General features: G+C 38.8%; 1 protein-coding gene across 6 annotated transcripts in view; it reads left to right on the top strand.

Annotated features, from left to right (window-relative positions):
- Positions 1 to 12025, top strand: part of DOCK4 (dedicator of cytokinesis 4) — a 525542-nt gene that overhangs the window by 134613 nt on the left and 378904 nt on the right. The window lies entirely within an intron of this gene.

Raw genomic sequence — 12025 nt, 5'->3', positions numbered from 1 at the left:
GACCACCAGTCTGACTTCCCCAAGCAGTGGATACTGTGTCTATACTGGAAGTGTCTGAAGGAGGGTCCTCAGAACAGCCCATGATAGGGTTGAGGAATCTTTAATCTGAAAGGCTACAATCTGAAAGTCACTCCAGGCAGAGATGAGGTCTCCCCTGAAAGCAGGGCCACCACCTCTTTGGCTCAGAGATTCCTGGATGACTCCCCCATGCATGACACTTGCCAGATTTGTCCTTTACCCTACCTCCGCCCGCTGATGAATGTGGCCTGAGGATCGTGTTCACCATGTGGCTCCTCCCTGGACAGGCCCAATGTCAGGGCACTGATGCAGGAGTAATAACATGTAAGTGTATTCTATCCCATTTGGTTTTTTGGCATACCTAGTCATGTCTTTGAAGACTATGGCTCTAAGATGGATGGACAAGTAGTAGATCTATAAATATATCACCCTGGACTCAATCCACAGAGTGATGAATGTGAAAGGTGGTTTGCATGCCACTGCACAAACCCATATGAAATACTCATCTTGGACTTTTAATCAAAATTGAATTCTGCAAGTGTTAGCCATGTTTTTAAGAGCAGATTTTTTAGTATTTAAATTTTTTACCTTTATTGGGAAGTTATCTGTTAGGATAATACAATTTAATAAAAGAAAACAATACTAGGAGACTTGGAAGCTCCTATTCCTATTTGGCAGCCCTTTGGCTTCTCTGGGAGGGCATCCACAAATGACTTTGCTATGGATACAATGCTGTGTTCAAAGATGATTTTACTGCAGCTTAAAAAAAATAGTGCTATATATAGAAATGGACTCTGGCTACTCACAAATATGTAGCAGTTGTCCAATAACTACCTTCTCTTCAAACTTCTTAAAACTTGAGGACTTTCCTTTTCTGCAGGGGCACACTATCGCTGAAAATCAATACGTTCTTATTTTTAGTTCAGTAGTTTTACCTTGAGAGAGCAGGCAGCCCAGGAGTTTCTATCATGAAAGCTAGCTGCATTTATGTGAGAGGTAGATTGCCTGCTTTATAGAGCATTTTCTTCAAAAGAACCATCCTGCTTTTTCTACTTTAAGCTTCCCATATATTTTTTTTCTTCTCTGTGACTTATTGGGGGGCCTGTGGAGGAATTGAGTTGGCCAGTGCTCTGTGTCCTCTGGAAACCTAACTAGAGGGAGAAGTGTAGTTAGCACTTGTCTTGGGTGGCACTTGGGAAAGGTTTTTTGTTGTTGTTGTTGTTGTTGTTGTTTGCGTGGGGAAATAATGGGAAGAAGGCAGTGCTGCGGTACTCATGAGCGCCCAGCATGCTGCTTCTGCCGCACCAGGGAAACCCCAGCCCCTGGCCATGCCAACCGGCTTGGCACCATGTGGCCGGGGAGTTTTAGTCTTCCCCTAAGGGAAGAGAACATCTCTTATTGAGATAAATCCATCAAGAGAGGCAAAGGCGCGTTCCTCTTACATCCATCTTTTGAAATGGGGTTAGGATAGGGGAAATTTTTCTCCATGGCTGCTCTCCTCCTCCCCCAGTAAAAAAAACTGGGCCAGATACCGGAAGAGATTGGTCACCTTTACATCCTGGTCCCTGGCAGTGCTCAGAAATAAGGGGTCTGGCCAAAATCCCCTACATTCTACTTTTACCCCTAAGAAGCAGGATTACAATATTCACTTTCAATGTCCATTTTCAAGGTTTCTTTAGCAATTGTTGAGTTTCCATTGGCACTGAAATGCAATCGTGTGGGTATTTTGACATTTGTCTTTGATAAATAGAAAGGATGTAATTAAAGGTCAGATCTTGAAATGAGTTTTTAGTTTATTCTGGTGTATGTGGAAACTTGCTGTGTTTGGTCAGTGTTCTTTTAATGATCTAAGTTTTAAATACCTTTTTAATTATCTAAGTTTCACTGGGTTCTGCAGATTAAAGGAGTATAAATAAATGTCTTATTGCCAGCAGGGTGACCCAACAGTATCCTCAGTGGTCTAATAAGAAGTAGTGTAATTAACGGTGTAAAATATTACACTCTCTTGTTTATTCATTGAGGTAGAAATTTTAATTCAGAGGGAGAGTGAGTGTCTCCATGGCTTGTCCTACAAAGTTTAAAATCAGGGCAGGCTAAAATGAGGGCTTTGTTTAGATCAGTCACTTTTTATTCAGTTCCTAGAAGGATATGTATCACTCTAGTTTAGTGTTTTGTTTGATACCTAACAGATTATGTAAAGAATATAAATTTAGAATTCAGGTTACTATTTTTTTTTATTAGAGAGTGGTATTTATTTTTGCAAGCTCTTTAGGGTTCAGGATAGCTTGCAGTGAAATAATATCTTCAACATATATCTGAGGATGTAATTTCAGAAATGTTTGTATTATACTAATCTTAAGCTCTTATAATAAGTTTAAACTCAGAACTTTTGTGTGTGTTTTTCTTACAAATAGGAAAACTAAGAAACTTTAGTAGCTCCATTGCCCTCTACAAGGTACTGTCCATATTCTGAAATAGTTATTGTTGTTGCACGTGAAGTCTGGGTAGTTGATGATTTCTCTTTTATGGGCACTCCTACCTCTGCAAAATTCAGGATAAATTCCTCAGGCTGACATTTCCAGCCCTTGGCTTGTGGCTTTACTAGGCCCTGTCTTCCTTGGTCACAGGCAATCAGCACATCACCAAAGTGAGTGACTGGCTGCTTTCCAGATGCTCTATGTACTTCTTCCTACCTGAGGATCTTGGTCATGCCTAGAGTAACTTTTTTCTGTTCTTCCCTGACCTGCACTCTTCAGAATTCTACTCATCCTCTAGGGCTCATCCCAGGTGCTTCATCCATGTTGTCTCTCTTATTTCCTTCAATTGAATAAAGGATCACTTTTCTCTTATAGTATGCATTATTAGTTCCTTTACAGAGTGGTTGTGTTCGTCTGCTGGAATTGCCATAACAAAATACAACAGACTGGGTGGCTTAAACAACAGACATTTATTTTCTCATAGTTCTGGCGGTTGGAAGTCCAAGATAAAGGTGTCCATAGGTTTGGTTTCTTCTGAGACCTCTCTTTTTGTCTTGCAGACAGCTGCTTTCTCTCTGTGTCCCCTCATGGCCTTTGCTCTGTATGCCTGCCTCCCTGGTGTCTTTTCCTCTTCTTAGAAGGACACCAGTCAGACTGGATTAGGGCATGCCATCCATGTGACCTCGTTTAACCTTAGTTACCCCTTTAAAGACCCTATCTCCAAATACAGTCATATTCTAAGATACCAGGAGTTAGGACTTCAATATATGAAGTTTGTGGGAACACAAGCCGGCCCATAATAGTGGTTATTTGTAAACATTACATGTTTTCTCCTCATTCCTTTCCCCCATTAGATTGTGAGGTATTTGAAGGCAGAGCCTTATACAGATGGGCTTATTAAGTCTTAATATAATGCCCATACATAATAAATAGTCTCTAAATATCCGAAGTTAATTTTGATAAAATCAACACTTCAAAAATTTAGTGTAGTTATTAGACTTTTATGGAAATGATCTATAGCCACACGTACTACTTAAAAAATTACTTTATGAATTTGGCAAAATGCTGCCAAGTCATTTATAAAACAACACATGGCCAGAATACTAGGCTTCTCTTCTTTTTTTTCCCCTTCAGACTTAAGTGATACTCATTGTTCTTTTGCATACATATCTTCTCTCATTCTTATAAACTCAAGGTCGAAAAAAAGGTCAGGGTGGAACTTAACATGTCCACCTCCTAAATCCACACAGAAATCTTCATTCTCTGCATTCAACTGGCAAATGTTAAATAAAGCTTGGATGTAACAAGCCAATTCATTCAGCTCTCTGGGGTAGTAACATCAAAGGCTACATCAGGAAGCTATGCTACTCAGAATTGGATGTTGCTTGGGAATACTTATGAAGTTAACATTGGCTAGGCTAGGAACGCAGTAACTGCCATTTTGAAAACATATGAGGCTTAAAGCATTTCTGCCATCCATCGTGATGTAGATTCCTGGATGCTCTATCAAATACATGTCTAAATGTCAGAGCAGAATCTTTGCTGCATGCTAAAAAGAATGCCTTGTTTAACTACAGCCTGCTTAGCAGCCCACCTCTGTGTGTATACGCATTGTTCAGAAAGGTCTGGTTAAATTCTCAGCTTTACTAACAAGGTGCTGCCCTGTATCTGGTTGTCTGATTTTCCTTGTATTAAGAGTTGTGCTCATCAGTGGTTTAGAATACCAGTTGTTTGAGGCAGATTGGAGTATAAGCTCAGCCTGTCTGACAATTAGCTTTTATTAGAAACCTGCCTAAGAGAAAGAATTTGGTGTCTGACTAAAGGACTTGTATTTATTCGTATCTGCAGGTACCAGGTTCTCATAAATTCCATTGTCACCTCCCCAGAGCTGTAGTTAGTTGAATGTTATAGCCTCTTCTCTTGCCACAAGCCACAAAAGGAATAGCCAAACAGAATCTGTTGTGGTCCGTTGCCCCTTACATGCCTTCCCATTCCTTGATAGAAAATAAAGGTTCTGGCTGGACGCAGTGGCTCATGCCTGTGATCCCAGTACTTTAGGAGGCTGAGGAAGGAGGATTGCTTGAGCCCAGGAGGTCAAGGCTGCAGTGAGCTGTAATTGCATCACTGCACTCCAGCCTAGGTGACAGACTGAGACTCTGCCTCAAAAAAAAAGGAAGAGGAGGAAGTGGAATGAGGAGGAAGGAGGAAGTGGAATGAGGAGGAAGGAGAAAGAAGAAGAAAGAGGAAAAAGGAAAGAAGAAAGAAGAAACCTCTTATAAGATTTTTTTTTTTTTTTTTAGATTTGTTGTCTTTAGGTCCTTGCTTCAAGGAAGCATAAACCACATTTGAAACGTAGTTTATCCAAGTTAACTCATATAGTTACAATGTTCACATTTTTATTTCACTCTCATGATGATTTAAAAACTTCTTATATTTTTAAAAAAGACGTAAGAAGTTGTAAAAACAGCACAGAGGGGTGTCATTACCCATTATCTTGTGGTGGTAGTATTTTTTTAAAATGTACTTTTTATTTTAAAAGGATTTTGGATTTTCACATTGATTTTTAAATTTGTTTCCCTAAACATATTCCTGTGTTCTTTATTGCAATTTTCCATAACTTATTAAGAGAAAGATGGAAAATAAAGGCAGATAAATAAGAGAAAATAACTTAGGAATCTGTCCTCTATGAGTTAACCTAAACATATTTCAGATTACTTTCCAAGGTGATGGTGACTGGGAGTTTTTCCACTTGGATACAAGAGCAGAAAAATGCACTCAATATGATTTCTGACATGTTTTTGACAATGGCCAGTATCTTCCTGGTTTTTATGATCCCAGCAGCATATTAAGCTAGTAGTCTTTAGAGGATAACCTAAAATGATGCTTTAATCCCTTTCTTGAGACATAATAGTTACTCTTGAATGTATACCATCCCCCAGCATTACTGATCTCATCTTTGAGCTCATTTACTGCTTATTATTGATATATCATTTAGCATTGGGTTAATTATATACTACCTTATATTTTTCCACCTATTTTTTATTCTCCAGAGCTGTGAGATAAGTATTTGTTGTTGAAGCCATTCACTCTATGGCATTCTCCCCACCCAGATTATAAACATTTTGAAACTTCTGCCTTACACTTTTTATATTCTTTCTATATTTCCTTAGCACAAATTTAAAACACCTTAGGTCATTTGGGTATTTTTCTCCTAAAAAATGGTATTTTATACTTGTCCATTCAGATTATGCTCTCTAATACAGGAGATGAAGCGGGGTGGGAAGCCAGTTCCTTCTGAAAACTGATTCTCAGAACTTGGTAGCAGCCAAGGTTAATTTTGAGTTTTGGCGCTTCCCTTGCAATCAGAGAGCCAAGTTTCATAAGCCATGGCCTGCAATTATGCCTAAAAAGGCTGTAAAGGTTCTGAGTTGGGAGTTTTTTTTCCCGTTACAGTAGAGGGCTGCACTCTAATGATTAGTTTGCTAATGGAGAGAGCATGGCTGGTTAATGAGGCATTCTATTGCAGTGATATACTTAAAAGTAATTCAGTAATAATTGCTGCATGGTATGATTCATATTCCAGAACACACAGTAGCAATAACATATCTGTTGTGAAAGTACCATTATAAGATTGGGAATGCATTAACCTACCCAACCCTCTTCACTAATGACCACTATGGTAAGAAAAAATTCAGAATGAATTTCTCTGCAGAAAGAGATCTTTCTGTGTAGCTGGGCAAATGTTGGTCCTCAGCAGGGAGAATATAATTGAGAATGGGAGGTGGGAGCTTGGTTTTACTATCCCTGTTGGAATAAAGCTCTGGCTGCTAGGTGATCCCCCAGAAGTTAGCCCTGTATCTTGTTCCTGAAGGGATATGCAGGACCAGGTTCTAGGTCTCAGAGAAGGGGAAAAATTATTGAGGATTATTCTTATTAAAGAACACTCATTAGTTTATGGGGTTTTTTTTCTTTTTTTATTGAGACAGAGTTTCTCTCTGTTGCCCAGGCTGGAGTGCAATGGTATGATCTCAGCTCACTGCAACCTTCACCTCCCAGGCTCAAGCAATTCTTGTGCCTCAGCCTCCCAACTAGCTGGGATTACAGGCATACGCCACCATGCCTGGCTAATTTTTGTATTTTTAGTAAAGACCGGGTTTCGCCCTGTTTGCCAGGCTGGTCTTAAACTCCTAGCCTCAAGCGATCTGTCTGCCTCGGCCTCCCAAAGTGCTGGGATTACAGGCATGAGCCACTGCGCCCAGACTGTTTATGATTTTTAAAATTCTATATAGATCATCTTTTACCCATCTATGCTTTCCCAAGACAGAACCTTTGATTTTAAGGGCCAGGATCAAATATATTGCAGCCCTGATTTCCCTAAGTAAATAAAGCTTCTTCCTGAGGCCCAGGAGATCACACTTTGTGGGTTTCCCCCTGGCTCTCAGGAACATGGGTTTGGGCCTAGAAAGGAGGAAGGAGGTGCTGTGGATTTGTGGTTAGGACTTCTCTGGGCTCCAGTTCTCATTCATTTTTCAGCACTTCCATGGCTACTGTCTTGTTAGAAAAATTCTATCCTTTTCTTGCTTTCCATTTGCTCTCCAAGTTTGGGGATTTTGATCTGAGAATTGAAAAAAAAAAAACCATAAAAATGAATTATGTGCTATTTTCCTATAACTTAGTGAGAAAATGGATAAACAGTGATTCATAAGTTTAAGAAATGGAACTGTTTCATGTGACTTGAGTTTATTTGTAGATATTTGAAGTGATTTCTGTAGTATCAGGTAAATTCAGACATGTCAGACATGTGGACAAGTCAATATAACCAGAGACAGAGGTCTAGACATCTGTGGGGTTCAATAAGAAAACTTAAACATTTTTTAAACTTCTTATTTTACTCATAACTTTAAGTTTATTGGTGTAAACAGAATTTTTAAAGGGCTAACCTATTGTGTAAATGGTAATTTTTGACACGAAGTGTTCAGAATACTTAAAGGCATTTTAAAAAAGTGTTTGGCATATATTAACTCAGTTATTTCTTATGACGCTCAATAAAGTAGATACCTGTTGTAGTTCATTTGGGCTGCTATAACAAATATATTATAGACTGGGCAGCTGAAACAACAAATATTTTCTCACTGTTCTGGAGGCTGAGAAGTTCAAGATTAAGGCACCAGCAGATTCAGTGTCTGGTGAGGGCCTGTTCCCCATTTCATAGATGGCACCTTCTCACTGTGTCCTCACATGGTGGAAAGGGCAAGGGAGCTCTCTGGGGTCAGTTTTATGGGGTCTGTTTTTTAAGAGCATTCATCTCATTCCTGACGACTCTACTCTTACAGCCTAATCGCCTCCCAAAGGCTCCACCTCATAATACTATCTGATTGGAGGTTAGGATTTTAACATATTAATTTTGAGGTGACATAAACATTCAGTTCATCATGGTACCTTTCCCAAGGCCACACAACTAGAAAATGGCAGGGCTGAGATTTGAACCCTGGCCTTTGGCTCTAGAGTTTTTCCTCTTAATGACTATTTTCTTGGTATGCCTACTTTAAGCATTCACAGTGTTTCTAACTTTCTTTATCCAGTTATCCAATTTCTTAGTCACTTACTCATTAATCTTTCGTTTCTTGAGTTCTGCTATTAATTAGATGTTGTTAACGGATATGTTTTCTGTCCTCAGAAACATCAGCCTGGAAGTGGGAGACAGATAGATCCATAAAGAATCCCAGAGTGGTACAGAAGGAGCATTATAGCAAGAACCAAGGGAGGTTGGCCGGAGAGGGGAGAGATCCATTCTGCCGGGGAAAGGGGCATGTGAATCTTAGAAAAGGTCTCAGAACTGACCATCCTTGCTAACATGGTGAAACCCCGTCTCTACTAAAATTAGCCGGGCGTGGTGGTGGGCGCCTGTAGTCCCAGCTACTCGGGAGGCTGAGGCAGGAGAATGGCGTGAACCCGGGAGGCGGAGCTTGCAGTGAGCCGAGATCGCACCACTGCACTCCAGCCTGGGCGACAGAGCGAGACTCCGTCTCAAAAAAAGAAAAAAAAAAGAAAAAGAAAAGGTCTCAGAACCTCAGCATTTAAATGATGAGTGGAGGATAAGGGCCGAGCAAAAAAAGACTATAAGAAAAGTTGGTCAGCAGGTATTGAAAGCAGAAAGTTCAAGAATGAACTACAGATCTATTTAAGGGCAAAAGGAAAAATGAGTCTATGTGCCAGCTTGAGAAAGATAAAACAGTTATGGTTGGAAAGTGAGGTAATGGAGTTTAAAAATACCGAGGGGGAGGGTTCTGAGGGGCTTCATTGTGTGGAAAATCATAACAGTTAACATCAAATCCAACTGAGGGAATTGCTTCGGGAAGCTGGCACTGGGTCATGACTTTTCTAGGTCTGATTGGTAGCCTTTGTAATAAGCTCTTTTATTGGTTCCATTTGTCTTTTGCCATAAAAGTACTTGATGCTAAGCAACCGTGTGTACAAATCAAGCCTTTCTTCTTTATAGCATATATTTCACCCCTCTGGGGACGAGAGCTATGGAGTAGGCAGGGTGACCATCGTCTAGATTCAAAAGACATTTTGAGTGATATATTGTAGATGACTTTCTTAACTAGCATGTGAAATATATAGTAAATCAGCTTGACCTTACACTGGGATAATGGAGCTGAATTTATACCAAGGATCTGTCTGCCTGTGATAAAATTGCTTGTTAATTCTGGGTAGATGACATTTTTTGTGATGGATTGTTGACCATTATAATTCCCATCTTTAGAAGTGGTTTCCAAAGTGGAAATTTCACTCTATGTGTCCCCCCTGCACCCCTTCCTTCCATAACACACCCCCAGATTCTGTTCCTAGGAGACTCTCACAATAGATGAATGGCTATTTCCTATAAACTCAGTATTGGCTGTTCACTTGGTTATTTAAGTCTGAATTCAAAGCTCAAAGTTTGGAATATAACCCATTCTTTAAGGGTGGAGCTTATTTTAAATGCTTCCCTTAGCCCTGATGTCTTTTGGGTGATGTGTGTGTGTGTGTATCTGTATCTCTATCTCTATATAGATATATAACTTTCATTATTCATAATTTCTGACCTCATCTTTGCCTTTGGTAAATACTTGAATGTCTAGTATGTTCCAGGCCTGAGGAATATGGGAGTGAATGTGGTTTGGTTCTTGAATTCACTGAGCTCTGAGTCTAATCAGGGAGATAGAAGTGTACATGTCTAATGCACTTTGATATATGCAATCTTGGATGTTGAGTGGAAGCTACTCAAAGTACATAGCCATCTTTTGTTTGGTGGAAAGTCAGGAAAAGCTTTCTTGTAGATGTGGTGCTAAGAATGGGGCCCTTGGGCCGAATCTTAAGAAAGAAACAGCTCTCTAGCAGGCTCAGAGGGAAGGACGGGGTCTTTTCAGGCTTGGGTAAAAAACTGGAGCATGTGTGTGCACTTGCCTCTGCTGGATAATGAATTGGCTTTCTATAGCTGTTTCTTCTTCTTCCCAAAGGGAGTGGTAAATTTTATTAACTCAGCATCCAAATGCGTATCTATTCCACAGTGAATCTCATGGGATTCAGTGAATCCATGAATCCCATGGAGTGCCAGAGATCTCAAAACAGTAATCTCAACTAATTTATCTTTGAGGAGAATTATGTATAGTTATTTTTTAGAGTTACCTAATTTCATGAATGGCTTTACGTAGTTTCTAATAATACCTCAACTGTATCAAAATGTTACATGAAATGCTTCATGCATAGTATAATATTCCTATGCACAGTAGGAAGGAGATATGATAGTTAGCATATGTAGGTTTGAAACACAGCTCATTTTTATTGCCAGAATTTATTTTTGTGAAAATATTTCATGGGGTCTAAAAATAAAGATATGATTGTAAAATTATAATAACCTAGAACATTAAGAGGATGAAATACTATTTGTGAGTTCTTGTTTTGCAAATATTTATCAGTGTTTAATTTGTGTAATAAATCTACAAAAAAATACAACCTGTTCATTATTTTTTATTGGCTTTTAATTTATTATAGTCTACTTACAGTTATGTCATTAGTAAAGTGTTATAATGGGTTCAAATACCATCAAATATATTTATAAATATGAGGGAGGGGGTAGTTTTATCTTCTATGTCATCTGTCTAGCTAGCTATCTAATTACATCTGTTATTTTTCTTGTATGCACATATTATGAGGTTCCTGGACGAACTTCATACTTGGCTTTTCTGAATGATGTGTGTATAAGGTCAGTGAACCTATACGAAAATGTTTATTCATGAATTCAGTCAATCATTACCAATTTTAATGAATACTGACCATGTGCTATGATAGTTGCTGAGTTGTCAGCAGAACTGTTACCCTTCCTGACCTCATGGGACTTACAGTGAAGTACTGGGAACAGGCATTGAATGAGTAAACACAAGTAAATACGTAATTATCAGTTATGTAAGGGAACGCAGTAAACTTTTTTCTGTTAAAGAGAATAAGGAACTACTGTTAAAGAGATGCATGTGTGTGGTGGGTCGCATTATAGATATTGTTATCAGGTTTGGCCATTGCCAATACAGTGTTTCTTTGGACTACTTTTTTTTTTTTTTTTTAAATCCGAGACAGGGTCTTGCTCTATCACCCAGGCAGAAATGCAATGGCACGAACTCAGCTCACTGCCACCTCTGCCTCCTGGGCTCCAGCGATTCTCCCATCTCAGCCTCCCAAGTAGTTGGGACTACAGGCATGTGCCACCAAGCCCGGATAAATTTTTGTATTTTTTTGTAGAGACGAGGTTTCACTGTGTTGCCCAGGCTGCTCTCAAACTCCTGGGCTCAAGCCATCCGCCCACCTAGGCCTCCCAAAGTGCTGAGATTACAGGCCTGACCTACCACACCTGGCCTCCTTGAACTACTATTGATTGACGTTTCTGGGCCGCAAATGGGGTAATTAAGTATTCAGAATTTAAACTTATTTTCCTTTGCTTTTTAGGTGTTGTAAAATGTTTCTTAGATTATATAAAAATCAGTATATGTTCATTTGGGTCTAGTGTTTAAATTATGCTCATGAGATATAATTTAGATATAAATATATAGATATATGCTCATGAGATATAATTTAGATATAAATTATGCTCATGAGCATAAGTTAAATACTAGACCCAAATTAACATATACTGAATTTTACATAATCTATATAATTATGTAAAATTATATATAATTTTACATAATCTATATAATTACATAATTATTTACATAATCTATATAATTACATAAGTAATTATATAGATTATGTAATATTACTTACTTAATTTACATAATCTTACATAATCTATAAAATTATATATTATATAAAATAGTACCTATTCAGTGCTAAAGGAAATTTTATATATATATATAATTTAACTATAAGATATATAATTTATAGGCTGGGCACTGTGGCTTGTGCCTGTAATCCCAATACTTTGGGAGGCTGAGGTGGGGGGCTCATGAGGTCAGGAGTTTGAGACCAGCCTGACCAACATGGTGAAACCCAGTCTC

Source organism: Pongo abelii, chromosome 6, assembly GCF_028885655.2.
Source record: "Pongo abelii isolate AG06213 chromosome 6, NHGRI_mPonAbe1-v2.0_pri, whole genome shotgun sequence".
Taxonomy (NCBI): Eukaryota; Metazoa; Chordata; class Mammalia; order Primates; family Hominidae; genus Pongo; species Pongo abelii.
Note: the sequence above shows the minus strand (reverse complement) of the source record. Positions and strands in the feature narration are given on the sequence as shown.